Source organism: Rhododendron vialii, chromosome 1a (genome assembly GCF_030253575.1).
Source record: "Rhododendron vialii isolate Sample 1 chromosome 1a, ASM3025357v1".
Lineage (NCBI taxonomy): Eukaryota > Viridiplantae > Streptophyta > Magnoliopsida > Ericales > Ericaceae > Rhododendron > Rhododendron vialii.
This window is the reverse complement of record NC_080557.1, coordinates 29,863,385-29,880,274: the sequence shown is the minus strand read 5'-3', so window position 1 is coordinate 29,880,274 and position 16,890 is coordinate 29,863,385. Positions and strand designations below refer to the sequence as shown.

At 40.3% G+C, this 16,890-nt stretch overlaps 1 long non-coding RNA gene across 2 annotated transcripts; it reads right to left on the bottom strand.

Annotated features, from left to right (window-relative positions):
• Nucleotides 1-6,390: 6,390 nt before the first annotated feature.
• Nucleotides 6,391-15,310, bottom strand: LOC131334883 (uncharacterized). Of its 2 annotated transcripts, XR_009202311.1 has the most exons (4): nucleotides 14,597-15,310; nucleotides 10,543-11,010; nucleotides 10,271-10,444; nucleotides 6,391-6,813 (listed from the first exon to the last, which is right to left on the bottom strand). It is a non-coding gene; the product is annotated as an uncharacterized LOC131334883 (long non-coding RNA). The 2 variants fall into 2 exon arrangements; XR_009202310.1 differs by lacking the exon at nucleotides 14,597-15,310 and having other exon boundaries at nucleotides 6,406-6,813; nucleotides 10,543-12,027.
• Between the last annotated feature and the right edge of the window lie 1,580 nt (nucleotides 15,311-16,890).

The window sequence follows — 16,890 nt, the reverse complement described above, 5'->3', positions numbered from 1 at the left end:
AAACCCCTCCTTCAGATAAACCAAATACTGTCTCGAACCCCTTACCACAACATAATACCCCTTTTCGTATCAACCAAATCACCTTAGCCCTGGATAAAACTACCCAAGATTTTGACCCAACCCTTTTCATTACCCCCGATACCGAGCCTAAGCTGGCTGTGAAAATTCCCGAAGAAATTGCTCTTTGTTTCTTGGGGGAATGGGAAAACACATGAGGCAATCTCATTTATGATTGGGAGGAATTCGAAGCAACCAATTTCCAGAGGGATGTTGAACCACCATTCGGGCTTGCATGGGAAGTTGATTGGTGAAATGTTTATGCTGACCCTCTCGATGGGTTTTTTCTATACATGATGTTTGAAAGGCAAAACAACGACTACCAGATCCCTCAAGAAGTTTCGGAGTGAGAATGGGACCCAACCCCGACTGAGTATCAACTTTTAACCAAGGATGACCCGCTGGACATGTTTTCTCTACCTGTAATGTTCACTGAAGAATACCAACCTAAGATGCCAGTCTATGGTAGGCTGGAGCCTGTCCCTCTTTATTCAAGCTTTTACAATGAACCGTCAAAACCTGAGGAGGAGGTGGCTAGTAGTGAGTTTAACCCCATGGACTACATTGTGGAAGAAACGGGATCAGAACCCTCGGTCACCTTTCCGAAAGACGTCGATGTCGCCATGATGAACTTATGGGAAGATGAACCAGGAGCCAAACCATGGGCCTGTTCCGAAGTTATCAACATAAAAGTGGGAAGTGAGGAATGGACTATGAACAGGGCAATAATGGAAGCTAAATAATGGAAACCAGAAGATCTTTGGGAAGATTTGGTTATCGCTGATTTAGCATCCAACCTTCAAGATATCTCTATCGGAACCAAGCGCGAGGCTCCGATCGACTTATGGAGTGAAGAATCAAAGTACCGCCAGATCGATCACTTGACTAGGAATGGCCGTGTCTATCAACCTCCTAATCTCCAAATTGGAGAATCCTCTAACCCCGCAGCTCCACTAGCCAAAGAGCCCTTAAACCCTTTCACTACTCCAACCAAAAACACTTTCCAACCTTTCGCCCCACCAGACAAAAAACCTTCCTATCCTGAGAAAAACCCTGAAGGGATGGTCAAGCAACAACTTGAACAGGCTCAAGCTAAAATGTCTGTTTGGGATGTGCTCGTTCATTCCACTTGACATCGAGAAGGACTCATCCAAGCCCTCTCCCACCTAGAAGTTCCCTTCGGTATAACCCCAGATGAGCTTGTGGCACTCATTAAAACCATACCCATCAAGCATGCCGTAACCTTTACTGGCTGAGATTTGCCTGCCGAGGGGATAGATCACAATAAGCCACTCCATGTCACTCTAAAATGCCATGGCAAATGGGTTGTCCCAGTGATTTTAATTGACAATAGGTCAGCCATCAATGTTCGCCCACTCCGTGTTGCTTACTGCTTACGGTACAAAATAAGGACTTCTCTCCATCAGAAGTCAAGGTCCGAGCATATGACAACACTTGTCGCGATGTGGTTGGAACCCTCATGCACCCTATGACTTTTGGATCCTATCAAACTGAGGTGGGGTTTCATGTGCTAAGTATCCCCGCTTCTTTCAACTTGTTACTGGGAAGGCCCTAGCTGCATCGACCAGACATTATGGCTGTACCCTCCACTCTTCACCAGAAAATCCGTTTAGGACTTGAGACCGGAATGCTCACCATTCACGGAGACTTTGGGATCCACGCACCTACTGAAGACAATGCCCCACTTTTGGAAATCCAGCATGGGGAAGAAGACATTGCTCTAGGAGGTTTCTCGTTGGATACTTCCAATGCTGTCTTCTCGGTCAGAATTGATGACAACTTTGTCATTAGCAATGTCGCCATAAAGATAATGAAGAAAATGTCCTACATGCAGGTCTAGGACTGAGAAAGAACCTCCAAGGGCCTACGAAGTTTGAGGCCCGCGGAACCCTCATGCGCACTATCGGCCTTGGTTATTCACCCTCAAATGGCAGTAAGACAAATAAGGGAGACAGACTGGAAGACTATTTTGTTAAAGAGAAGGCAAAGCAGGTTTATCAAGGTCAACCAGAACCATTTTGGGATAAGGAAACTAATACTCTGCTGCCGGGGTTTGAGATATTTGCAAACTATGTTTGGCCAGAAAGTGAGGAAGAATTTAAGGCTAAAAAGGCACCAAGGAAGCCAACTGATTGGATTGAGGTCTTCAACATGGAGAGTCTAGCGGTCCTGTTCAAGGAGGACGAGCCAATAGGTACAGTCATAGAAGCTGAAGTGTTGATGCTGGGACAGGAGGTCCCCGAAGACCCAACTTCGCTCATCATGGATGCCACAGGAGATTACAAGAATTGGACTTTCATACCAAGTGTAACATGCCAAGGGTCTGACGCTGAGTCCAAATTTGAGTTTGAGTCATCCAAGTCTTCGAAGTCTGATGAGTCAGAGTTGGTGCCTCTTGGCCCCACTCCTCATGGTCTGTACTTTGAATTTGAGTCTACCTGTGTGTATGGTGCCCCAGAGGCTTTCGCTAGCGATGAAATAAATGAATTTGATTCCGCTTACTTCCCTAACTTTAGAATAAATTGTGTCGACCTTGATGATGAAGAGATCGATTTTGATGGGGATGTCCCCAAAGAAATCTGATCCCTAATCGAAAGGGAAGAGGAAAGGCATGCTCAGCTTGTAAAAGAAGAAATTGTTTCAATAAATTTGAGGGACGGGGGGGGGGGAGGGGGGGGGGGGGATTCTTGAATGGTTCAGATTGGTTCCGCGTTGTCTACCGAAGAGCGTCAAACTCTCACAAGTTTGTTAAAAGAACTCGAAGATGTTTTCGCATGGTCACATGCGGATATGCCCGGAATTGATCCTGGAATCGTGGAACATCGGATTACCCTTTACCTCGATACAAAGCCCGTAAAGCAGAAACTGAGGCATATGAGACCTGATTGGGTGCTTAAGATAAAGGAAGAAGTCACTAAACAGATCAACGCAGGGCTTCTAATGGTAACTGAATACCCTCAATGGGTTGCAAACATTATACCTGTCCCTAAAAAGGATGGTAGGATTGGGGCGGTGTTGATTTCAGGGACCTTAACAATGCAAGCCCGAAAGATGACTTCCCATTACCACACATTAATGTACTGGTTGACAACACTGCTGAGCATGCCTTGCTTTCCTTCATGGATGGCTTTTCAGGGTACAACCAGATCCTAATGGCCATAGAAGATCGGGAGAAAACCACTTTTGTCACTGAATAAGGAACCTACTGCTATCGGGTGATGCCTTTTGGACTAAAGAACGCTGGATCCACCTATCAGCGAGCCGCCACGACCTTGTTGCATGACATGATCCACAAGGAAGTGGAGGTCTATGTTGATGACATGATCGTCAAGGCCAAGGAATAGGAAGGGCACTTGCTTGCACTCAGGAAGTTCTTCGAAAGAATCAGAAAATATAGGATGCGCCTTAACTCGGCCAAATGCACTTTTGGAGTCACAGCCGGAAAAATGCTCGGATTCATGATCACCACCGGGGGTATCGAGTTTGATCCGTCAAAAATCAAGGCAATTCTGGAAATGGAGCCGCCACATTTCGAAAAGGATGTGAGCAGTTTTCTCGGCAAGGTACAATTTATCAGTCGATTCATTACCAATCTAACTTCGACTTGTGAACCAATCTTTCGCCTGCTTAAGAAGGGTGTGCCATTCAAATGGGACAATAAGTGCCAGACAGCTTTCGAAGCAATCCGATATCTGCAAAATCCGCCAGTGTTGACACTCCCCATGTCAGGAAAACCTTTGATCCTATACTTGTCAGTCACTCCATCCTCTATGGGGTGTATGCTGGCGCAGGAAGGAGACGATGGGGTTGAAAGGGCTGTCTACTATCTGAGTAAAAAGATGGTGGGATGTGAAGAACGTTATACTCCGCTCGAGAAAACGTGCTGGGCACTCGTCTGGGCTTCTAAAAAGTTAAGACATTACATGTTGGCCTACCTAGTAAGGCTTATTTCTCGAATGGACCCTCTCAAGTACTTGCTTGAGAAACTAGCTCTCACCGGGAGAATGGCACAATGGTTACTAATGCTAGCAGAATTCGAATTAAGGTATGTCATTAGGAAATCCGTAAAAGGAAGAGCCATTGCTGAATTCCTGGCCGACTGCCCAATCGAAGGAGGTGAAGATGCCGAGTTTCAATTTCCCGATGAGGACATAATGACTTTAGCTGAGGATGTTTGGAAGTTATACTTCGATGGCGCTGCGAATCAGAAAAGGTTTGGAATTAGCATGTTGTTAATAGCACCCGACGGATCTCACATCCTGCTCGCCTTCAAGCTAAACTTTGAGGTCACCAACAATCAAGCGGAATATGAGGCTTGCATTGTGGGTATGGAAGCAGCAATTGAGATCGGCATAAAGAAATTGGAAGTGGTGGGAGATTCCAACTTGGTAGTATCACAGGCCAACGGAGACTGGAAAGTCAAGGAGGAAAAACTGAAGCCATACCATCAGGACCTCGAAGACCTCATCCCCATTTCAAGGTGACTTTCACTCATGTACCAAGGCTCGAAAATCGATTTGCAGATGCCTTCGCAACTTTGGCGTCCATGGTCGAAATCCCTCTCGGCATCAAGCTAAGGCCAATTATGATCGAACAAAGGGACACACCGATATACCAGCTTGTCATGGTTGTTGACGAGTCTGAAGACGGTCACCCCTGGTATTATGACATTTGGAGATTCGTGGAAAGAGGAGAATACCCCGTTGAAGCAAGCAAGAAAGACAAAATCGCCCTCCAGAGGATAGCAGCTCAATACATCATTTGCGGAGGAATCTATATCGAAGGTCGCACTGCAACATGCACAAGTTATGCATCTACGGCACAGAGGCAAGAAGGGTAATGGAGGAGATTCATGAAGGTGTGTGCAGCCCTCACATGAATGGTATAATGCTTGCCAAGAAGATTGTAACGCCCCGAATTTTGGGAACGTTAAAAGGATAATTTCATTGAAAATTAAATGGAGTCTGTCTCAATATTACATCATAATCCTAAAACAAGTACTTTTATTCAAATAAGGGAGGGAACTAGGGTTCCTATCTACTGCTCCGCCTGTTCCTCCATCTTGGCCAGCTCTTTGGTTCCAAAGGCTTCCAAGGTGTAGAGTTCACCCTGTTCATCTATAAGATCTGACACATTATACTAGCGTCGCCACCAATATAATACGTCAAGGTCACCAAAGGCAACACCGTGAGCTACAAAAGCTCAATAGGATAACCCATACTCTCTAACCCTTAAACTTACGAACAAACGATCATAAATTCAATGATTTCCACATAGTTCATACATATTTGACAAAACAATCAACAACGACACATCCACATTCATTATCCAAAATAACATTGGTGTCCATTATTTTTCGAGTTTCTCCTATGCGACTCCTCGTAGATCGTGTCACCATTTTCCACATTTCATAACCATATCAATATTTTCAAAATCGTATTTAACACACCCAACCTCGGTTCCGCCGTTCCGGTCTCCCGAGTATCCTTACAATGGTTCCGACGCACCGGGTTCCCATTGGCACACTTTGCATTGGCTCCTCTCCGCGGATAACCAAGCCACACACCCAACATCGGTTTCGCCGTTCCGGTCTCCCGAGTATCCTCACAATGGTTTCGCCGCACCGGGTTCCCATTGGCACACAAAACACACACCACACAATGAGCTACCACGTCCGGCCACATTACGGTTTCCAAAACATTTCATCTTTTCAAAACACACTTTTTCATTAAGCACATCCTAGGTGTCATGTTTCTAACTTTCTCGATTTCTGTGACTCGTTTTCATGCAACGACTCCGCAGTAGGACTTTTCACATACGTAATCATACTTTAATCATTGTAACCTTAAAACTAAACTAGCAAGATCATCCCACTACAACAAAAATCACATTTTCTAGCGTGCGAAAAATGCTGTTAAATGTCATAGATAGCATTCCGAAGAACGCCTTATTAGGCGATGCTATTAAAAGTCAAGACTTTTAATAGCGTTCATCGCACGTTATAGCATGTAACCTTTTTATAGCGTTCTTTGCGCGCTGTCTTTAACATACTTTTAATAGCGTTCTTTGACCGCTGTTGTAGATAAACTTTTAATAGCATTCTTTGCCCGCTGTTGATCGTTGAAGACTTTTAATAGCATTGACTAATACAGTGTTCTTTAAAACGCTATCTTATACTTTCCATAGCGTTCTTTGCCTGTTATCCTATACTACTTTTTATAGCTTGCAATGAACGCTATATTAGCCAATTGTTGGCCTTTTTTTAAAATATTCTATAATACCAATATGCTAGTATTTTCAAATAAGATCATGGTAATTTCATTTAAGAAAAAACAAAAATGAAATATTCCATTCAACACCAACTATATCTAAACGTCAATGTACAATATACAATTTAACCATTGAATAAAGATTCATTACATTAGCAGGGAAAACAATTCCCCTACAAAAACTACATAAAAGAGTCTGACTAATTAGATAAAACAAATGACAAAACTTTCCCGAGTTCAAACAGTGATATCAAGACTTCAATTTCAGATGTCTCTTGTAGTAGAATTGATAGCTTGGTTGGTAGACAAGCTGTTGTTACCAAGTCTGTTTTGTCTGATGAGGAGGAAGCTCCAGTTTCAGCTATTCCATCTGTTTCAAAACGAGCTTTGGAAAGTGAAGGGGAAGGTACTGAGTATGTTAATGTTGGCTTGGTATCTCTTCCAGCAGCAGCTTCCAAGGATAAACCTGTGGTAGAACTTAGTAGGTCAAAGAGTAATGTCTCCAAAGGAAAGAAGAAAATAAAAGAATTTCTTCAAAAAGTAGATGCTTTAGGAACAACCTCTGATCTGTATATGGCCTACAAGTGTCCAGAGGAAAAAATGAAACTGTTGCCTCTTTAGAAAGCACTACCAGTGCATCTAGTGTTGCTTCGAAGCAGGAATTTGTTTATATTACGAAGGATAACGTAAAAAAGACTGGTGCTGTGACGCCCCGAATTTTGGGTACGTTAAATAAAACATTTTATTGAAATAAAAACTGAGTCTGGCTCTTTTATTACAACAAAAACATAAAAAGAGTACTTTTATTACAAACGAAAGGAAACTAAGGTTCCTAACTACAGCTCCGCTTGTTCTTCCATCACAGCTAGCTCCTCGGCTCCTCGGCTTCCAAGGTGTAAAGCTCGCCCTGCTCATCTATGAGATCTGACATATTATACCCGCGTCGCCACCGGTATAATATGCCAGGGTCACCAAAAAGGCAACACCGTGAGCCAAAAAGCTCAATAGAACTATCCAAACCCTCTAACCCTTAACTTATGAACGTAAGAACATAATAACAACAATTCCACTTAGATCATGCATATAGTCCAACAAGTATTCTAATTCACATTCCTTATTCAACTAACGTTGTGTTCATTTCTTAGACTCATCGTAGACCATGTTTTTACTTCACTTTCCTTTTTACCCAAAAACTCCTTTTTAACTCACCCAACCTCGGTTCCGCCGCGCCGGGTTCCCGAGTATCCTCACAATGGTTCCGCCGCGCCGGGTTCCCATTGGCACACAACCGCATTGGCTCCGTACCGCGGATAACCAAGCACACACCCAACCTCGGTTCCGCCGCGCCGGGTTCCTGAGTATCCTCACAATGGTTCCGCCGCGCCGGGTTCCCATTGGCATACACACACACTACTCACATAATGCACCCAAAACCGGTCATTATGTAATTTCAAAATATTTCCTCCCTCGGATACACATTTTTATCTTCGTTAACACACCCTAGGTGCCATGTCTCTATTCTCTTGATTTTCGTGTCACGTTACATGCATAGACTCCGTGGTGTAGGACTTTCCACATAAACGAGCATTTATAAATTTCCAAAATGAAATACACAATATTATCCAACTCTTGATCACATAACATGCTTGAATCATAATAACAACATCATGCATCTTATACATTCTTAAACAAAGGTAGCTTTATCTACTTTAAACATAATGATCAAAGTTACTTTCAAATGAACTTATTTTAAAGTCATGATACAAAACTACATTATATTTGGGATAGTAGGTAAAGATAACTACTTGGGATGGAGGTTAAGGAAATCCTACTTTATACTTTGGGGTGGACGATAAGAATATCCTACCTTGCTTCTTGGCGGTAGGAGTCGGCTAAGAAGATTTTGGTCGTCGAATTTTGGATTTCGGCGGCGTAACGGCGTCGGTTTGCTTCGAAAGGAAGAGAGATGATCTTTTCTCTTCCTAGAAACAACTTACTAATTAACTAGGCTACTTTGAAAGATCTAACGGCGGTTTTGGGAGGTGGTTTGGTGGTTTCTCTCAAGAACACTCAAGAACACAAGAAAACTAGAATTTTGAAAGCAAGAACTTTTGGAATTTCTAGAGAGAAGTTGGAGTAATAGTTTGAAGGTGTGAGTTTAAGCTTGGAATGAGCTTCTATTTATAGGCAAGGGCTCTCCCTCTCTCCCTCTTGGCCGGCCCCTCTCTCTCTCTCTCTAAGTCTCACTTTATTTCACATGTCAAGGTTGATTGAAAGGTTGGAAACTTTGGTAGGCTTGCATGGCTAGGTTAGTCCTTGGATTGGATTCTTGGAAGATATGTTGGAAAAGAGGAGACATGGGTACAAGATTCATGGCTTAAACAATTGAAGTTTGTACAATGGAGGACAATGGAGTTAAGATTTGGCTAGGAAAAGAAATCACCAAGGATTTGAAGTACTTTGGAAGACTAATGTCAAAGTACACATCAAATCTTTCTTCTTCTTCCTTCTTCTTTCCCTCTCTCTCTGTCCCTCTCCCTCTTTCTCTCTCTCGGCCTCTCCCTTCTCTCTCTCCCTCACGGCTCTCTCTCTCCTCTCTCCTCTCTCTCTCTCTCTCTCTCTCCCATGTACTAGCTATATACATATGTATATATATGTACTACAATGCAAGAATACAAATAAACAATAGGTACTTTTGTACAAAAGGGCAATTTAGTCTTTAAGGGTCAAGATTCACCCTTTAAACCAATAAAAAAAGGTACCGTACTTTAATTAATATAATAATTTACTTTTGTACTCCCGGGAATCTTAACAAAATATTATTTTAATGGGTTAAGTACTTTGTTTGAAAGATGAGCCTATTACCCAATGGATAATACCATCCCTAACGGTTATTATCCAAAGGATAATAAGGTACGGGTACTTTAAATACTAAACTAAGTTTTTAGAAAGACTACATGTCGTTTTTTTTTGGAAATACATATGTGATATATATATATATATATGTACTTACCAAATAAAATAAAGAAAAGGCTTTTGTCCAATGGGTAAAGATTACCCTAATGGTTATTATCCAATGGTCCATAGTTACTTGGGTACTTTTATTAGTAAATTAATCGAAAAGTACTTTTCAAAATAATTATAAATGTCAATCATAGTACTTTGTTTAAATCTTTCAAAATCCCTTTTAATATAAAGAAATGGGTTTCTTTTATCCAATGGATAATAATTCCCCTAACATTTATCGTCCAATGGATAAAGAATAAAACTAAAACAATAAAAGAAAACAATTAAACAATTTGTAGTCTAGGGTTGAAAAGGTTCAAAAGGTTCAAAATGGGCAAAATGGTCCATCTTTAGTTAGGGAAAAGTAACTAGGTGACTTCCTAGTTTGGTTACTCCATCAAGCCGGTTAGAAGCTAACTAGGCTTGCTAAGTAGGGCATATAAGTCAAGAAACGATCCTTGAGGGTCCAAAGTGCGATTAGGGTTTCTAGACGAGGATTATGATAATAAGGCGTTTGATTGCTTAAATACAAACAACAAGGAATCAAATAAGAAAATCAACGAGCAATTAAGAGAAATTAAAAAATTTCAAATAACAACGAGATTTTTATTGAACGAAAAATCGGAGTTGTTACAGGTGCCCAAAATTTGGTGGAACGCTATGGTTGTAAGAGTTTTTCTTCTACTTATCCTCGTGTCTCTTTACAATGTCAGCACACTTCAGCAACAACTAAGGTATATCAGCAACAAAAAATATCATATTCTAGCACTTTATCTAAGCTAAAAAATACTATTTTTTCACTAAACATCAAATCTTTCGAGATTGCAGTATTATCACATCACAACAACAAATATAAGTTGAATAACTATTTGCTTGTGAAAGTATAATCAAATAACTAATTTAAATTTGGAGGATACCTAATCTGACCAAGCACTTTCCCCAACTCAAAAAACTGCTCATTTGGTGATTCCTTAGTCTCTCAAGATCAGAGTATCCAACCTTCACATAGACAAGAGAAAAAAACCAAAGTCTATCCTTTGTATCGTCCAAGTCTCCTTTTCCTCACCCCCATGTCCCCTTTATCCTATTCTCTTCATTTCAATGGAACAATAACAACCAAAAAGTTCAGTCACACATTACAAAATCCCAAGACAAATATCAACTAGTAAGAGTATAATGGAAGTCTAACCTCCTGGTTACTGTAGAGTTTGAGACTTACACAACCATTATTTCAAGCAAGAGGCACATCAACATTATCGTCTTATGGATCCGCTCGCCGAACTTCATATCTATCATTGGGTTTCAAGCGGTCATCCTAAGCAATTAATTGGCTTAGGATCTGGAAGAGGATTGACACCTTCTTTTGCTCTTTGTCTCCAATTTGCAATTCAGCTATACAAGTGGGTTAGGCACCAAAGGATCACTGATAAGGCAGTCATCAATCATTCGAACGAATTGAGTTACTAGAACATTACAGTATAGAGAAGTACCATAAAGCCCATATAAAAAATTTAACCAACTTACGAAGAACGAATCGGATAAATATGAGGTGTCAATGTTGCAATCTTACAACTGCACCAAAATGCACATACATTTCACTTGTCTTTTCCTTCACATTTTTTTTAACCTAATCTTGACTTTGAGGCTCTCCAGCTCTCTACAACAAACATAGAAGAATAATTAGTAATAGCCAAAGAATGTAGGAGTAACCTTCACTTCATCACAAACAGTTCTTTAGGACATTAATATCCCTAAACAATCTTTCTAAGCATTGCTCTTATGGGCCAAATGATTAGAGCCCATCCATCTAAAGTTGTATTATAGAATGACAAAATAACAAAGAGAAGTCCTTTTGTTATACAAAGATGAAAGGACCATAACATACCAAATATGTCCAAATGCTCATGGTGCTGCCCATTGCACTAACCTTCTAAACACACATAAACATCAGAAAAATGAGAAAGTCCCCTTTTTTCACCTAGCAAAGTGACAAAGTCCCCTTTTTTTCACCTAATCAAAGTGAACTTTAGTATAATCATACAAAATCCTTCCAAAATTGGGAATAGTGTGGAATTTAGGATAATCAGTTAAGATAATGTTCAAGATTGGTAAAGGCGAAATAATAGGACAGAGGCAAAAGATATAATCCTTATTGTAACATTTTTTCGACTGAATTTCTTTAGTATCTTAAATTCTTAAACAATACAACTCAAAAAGACAAACATCAACAAGATAAGACTAATGGACTAACAGTTTTCAGGTTTGCTTTTTTCAAGTACAAGTTTCCATCTCACCATGAGTCCATGAGAAGGTGGAAATTGAGATGGAAACTAATCTATGATGGGTCCTCAATTGAACAGGAAAACATAAGCAGATATTTAGCTTCACATTAGGTGTCGATCAATAGATTTTTTGGTGGGTTCAACAGTATGTTTCGTAATCACCCCAAGATAAGTTTTTTTTCCACGATCAACAAAAGAAATGTTTCATAATCACCCCAAGATAAGTTTTTTTCCTCAATCAGCAAAAGAAGATATATTAAGAAACAAAGGGTAGGGACACTTTGACCAATAGGATTAGTGGCAGAGAGACAAACCAAAAAAAACTATAGCAGATGAACTCAGCAGAAGCAGAACCAAAGCATAAACAATACCGATCCCATATAAGCAACACCAACTTGATTGAAGGAGTGTGCAACCAAATGACTAAACCATTATCGCCACAACAATTACACGTATACAAGCTAAAATGCGTTTTCGTGCCTTGGTGCATACATAAATCACACTAATGTACCCTCACACATGCATAGAGCTATATCACTAATCACACATAGAGCTATATCACTATTTGCACATATTCTCAACGGTGATGATCAGTTTAATAAGCCATATAAGACTTGTGGACAAACTCCTACAATAGGGTAAGTAAACTCCTATTGCTAAGACGATCAATCTACCAAAACTACGACATTAAGCCTATCACCAAAGGCAGCAAATAAGATTGTGGATAGTCATAATGTCATTCAAAGAAAAGGTGGGCATATTATTATGGAATGCAGCCAGCCCTGCCCCCGTGAAGCTTGAAGTGTCTTTTTAGGCTACAAATGGAAGTGTCTTATGCTACAAATGGTCGTGTTTTAGGCAGCAAATGGTAGTGTTTTTTGTATCCACATGACTTTGGAAAAGCATAGCATGCAAAGCGTTAGGCAGTATGAACGTTAATCAGTAGACAGAACCATAGAAAACCCACAATAGTCTTCTTGCATTTTCTAGGCAAACAGTTAAGTCCCACTAGATCAAGCATAAGAGTAATGAGGTTATCAATTGTCATAAAACTCAACAATATGTACACAAAGAAACAAGTTTTTCATGTATTTTGAAATTCATCATTCATCTTTGGGCACTTTGAGAGGATAGTCAACTTATTTCCCTAAAATTTTAGCAAACACTAACATCATAAGTCATAACCAAAACAATATAAAGATTAAGCCGAAAAACCAGTTAGCTAGTGAGAAAGGGCTATAGATATGAAACCAAGAGAGCACAATCAAGAAACCCCAACTAAATAATCGTAATAGAAATAATTGAAATTCTAACGATGGGTACAAGCTTCCCAAAACTTGAGCTGCAACAAGTTTCTTTCTTTCTTTTTTTCTTTTTTTGGAACTGCGGCAACAAGTTGGCATGAATCTTTTTTCCCCACTACCTTGACTATTTTCACCACTTAGTGTTCTTAAATCTTTATTCGCTTTGCCCACAACCTTGGAAGAGCTCAGTGTAAGAAACTCACAAACACCGCAGTCATCAAACTTCAATGGAAATGAAGAAACTACATAATCTAACATGCTATTGTGGCTACCTTTATATTCGTAGCTACTTGTACGTTCATTAGGCTCATCCCTCAGAACATACTCTAGCTATACTAATTTAAATATGCAGAAAAGCTACCTTAAAGTCTCCAGGATCAGCATCTGCCCTGGTCTAGCCTATCTGGACATTTGACCTATAATGGTAAATGTATGTACGGTGAAGTCATCTATTATTAAGTTCAATAAACAAAATTCGGATGATCCAAGTTTAGGCTCGCAGGGTCATTTGTTATTCGATGAGCTAAGCCCGAGCTTCATTTAATAGCTCGTATAATAAAAGAACTGAACCAGAATAGTCCTATTCTCAGCAGGTTGTGTTTCAAAAATTAGCATATGATGTATGTTTGTGATTTTCTAAACTTCTTGGCTGTTCATTAAACCATTTGACTCTGTCAAGTACATACAATAACATTCCAAAAGGAGAAGACAAACTACTGTTTCAAGGTTTTGTTTGGCACTAAACTGGTATTAACAACTCTTGATTACAGTTTCAAAGCAATTCTTAGACTTACTAAGCCAAGCCAAAATATGCTGGTAAGCTCATGAATATGCATGGCTGCGCTGCTGTGCTTGTCATGTATGCTAACCTAGCCCGTACATACCTTTCAAGTAATTGAGCCAAGGCCAAACACCACAAGCTAGGCTTGGCCCATTTGTGACCATGTTTATGAGGTCATGTGAACTCGTATCTTTACACTCCCTCAATTCCATTTCCAAACAGAGACAAAAGCCTTAACTTCCTATCTTTCTTTTCTTTATTCCTTTCATTCTCTTTGCTTCAGCTGGTTCTTCCAACAGCCATATCATCACATATATACAAATAGTTCAATCTGATAACTAAATAGTTCAAGTTGATGTGAAGATCTTTCTATCAGGTGTAAGCTATGAGATCTTGTGATATGAGCTATGAAATATTCAAAAAACACTCGATAAACAAAGGATATCCCTTTTTATGCCCCTTTTCACTTGCTCAATCCCGAAGATGATTTAGCCGTAACACCTCTGTTTCCAGCCACTAGTAAACCCATTGCTCATATACCTTGATCAGCCTCCTCTGGCAAGTTGTCAATGAAAAGAGTGAACAATGGTTGATTATTACTCCCTAACCCACCATTTTGAATTCTTTGTTTGTTAATCACAAAAAACCATCCTCCCACGCTTGGACCCCGAATTGCCATAGCCGCACGATTTACATCATAACAGAGATCACAAACAGCATCCGAAAACCACAACCAACGAAAATTGAAATGACGCAAGCAAGCAAAATCGAAACCACAGCCAGCCAAAGCTCACGCAAACAGAGCAAGCAAAAACAGGCCCAAAACAGGGTTGAAGCAACAAGCAGATCAACCAATCAAAATCAAAACGAATTGACCTTACGGGGGAGATTGGGCGACACAGAGATCCCTGCGAAACGGACAGCAGCGCCGATGAAGGAGCAAACCCAGACTGGAGCAATATATCGTCAGCGGCGAGGCATTGTAATGGTCTCTGGGGAGCTTAGGCGAACTACGACGATGGCAGGTGAGAGGCACTCGTCGCCCTGTGACAAAGAGACCCGAGTCTGGGAGAGGCGGGATAGGTTCCTACCCGTCGCCTAGTGACGAAGAGACCCGAGTCTGGGAGAGGTGATGCGATTGTAGCGATTAAGGGGAAAAGGGTAAGATCTAGGAAGGGGGAGAACAAGGTAAGGGGGATATCAGGGAGGGAGGCTACCGCTGAGCGACGGCCGCCGGGAGGGCTAAGTTTTCGAGACCATTCAAATCGCCTAGGTTACCACATTGTGATTAGTCGCATTCATTCGTAAATCCGTGCGATGCGTGTTGCAGTTGAAATCTACGCCATGCGTGTTGCTGTTGAAATCTAAGTTCAGAGAGGGAGGGTGAGAGAGAGAGATAGAAAGAGAGAAAGAGAGAGAGAGTGTGTGTGTGTGTGTGTGTTAGGGCTTGAAATTGAAACGAGGAAGAGAGGAAGAAGGGATTTCCCACACAATCCCCAAATAAAGTGAACGCTGCACACGATAGTTTTTTTTTTTCTTAAAAACACGGAAGCTGCACGCTATAGTTGAGTTAATGAAATGCTATAAAAAAACCTTTGGCTACTCTATAGTACCGTGAACACTGTCTTAGCCTCAAAATGCAGCTCTATTATAGCATTTGGGAAAGAATGCTATCATATTATGCTATTAAAGGCCTTCTTTGTTGTAGTGTCCAACTCTATATTACAAATCATGCACAAAAAACCACTTAAAGCATAATGCCACATGTACGGACGCCCTTGGAGTGAAGATCACTTATGCTTTATCACACCACAAGTAATACAAGCAATTCTTGTATGCAAACTCATAACCATCATAAAGATCAAAATATGAATACTTCTATCAACAATTAAGTTTCTATCTTTCGAAAGCCGTTCTTTCTTCTTTTGTGGGAAGTTCTAAACAACATATGTTTATTGAAGCAAAGGTCGATTATTCAACATGCTTATACTTCCATTAGCAAAAATAAGTTCGTTGCCTATCATGCATTCCAAACATTATAAAACGATAGATAACCTTATCTACTTAAAAAAAAAAAATTCATGTAATACTTTGAACTAAAGAGTAAAGACATCCTATTTTTTCAACATACGGTTCTACGGTATACGTTGAGTTAGGGGACGAGGGATTCTACCTTACTTCTTGGCGGTTGGTCGGTTTTGAGAGTTGGTCGTCGGTTTTGCGAATCGGCGGCGTAACGGCTCCGAAGTGCTTCGAAAGGAAGAGAGATGGATTTTCTCTTCCTAGAAACAACTTTGCTAACTAAACTAGGCTACTTTAAAGATCTAGGGGTGATTTTTGGAGGTGGTTTGGTGGTATCTCTCAAGAACTTCAAGAACTTAAAGAAACTTGAACTTTGGAATTGGAAGCTGATAAGTGCCGAAATATTGATATTTTGGCTCTCCAAATTATACTTGTTAGTCATTTATATTTGTTATTTGATATTTATTTTGCTTCTATTTTGTTTATAGGTTGCTCGAGCTCGTTGTCCAATATATTGGATAAAACGAAGAGTTTAATGGAAGTTTGGGGTCAAAGTGTAAAGAGCTTCAAAGTTGAATTGCTAATCTATTAAAGCACGAAGTTTAAGGGCCTATATGTAATTAATACTTGAAACCCTATATAATGGAAATTGACTGACTTCGGCAGTCAGCTGCGGAACAGGGTTTGGAAATTGGACGACGACGACGGGCATGTCCAAAGAACAGAGGACAAGAACTTTGATCTCTTCCACTTCGATGGCCACCTAACTCCTTTTTCTAGGGTATAGATGAAACTTGAACTCTGAATAACCCTTTTATGTTTTGATTTAGGTTTTATTATTCGAATCATTGTTGTATGACTTTTAAGGATTTATTTATGATATTACTTCTTTCCAGCAAATCTTGTGTATGAAATCCTAGGTTTTATACACGTTCATACAATAGTTTTAATTGTTTTATGATAACCGATTGGATGGATTATACTACGTAAGACGCGTCGTGCCGATGAGACGATCCGTACTTTAATTTTAATTTGAGACGGGTCGTGCTAGTAAGACGATTCGTGCTAGGCGGAGATAGTCCATGCCGATTGGTGATTCATAAATTATTTTTAGGAGATATCGCTAGGGCTTGCAATCCTACGATATC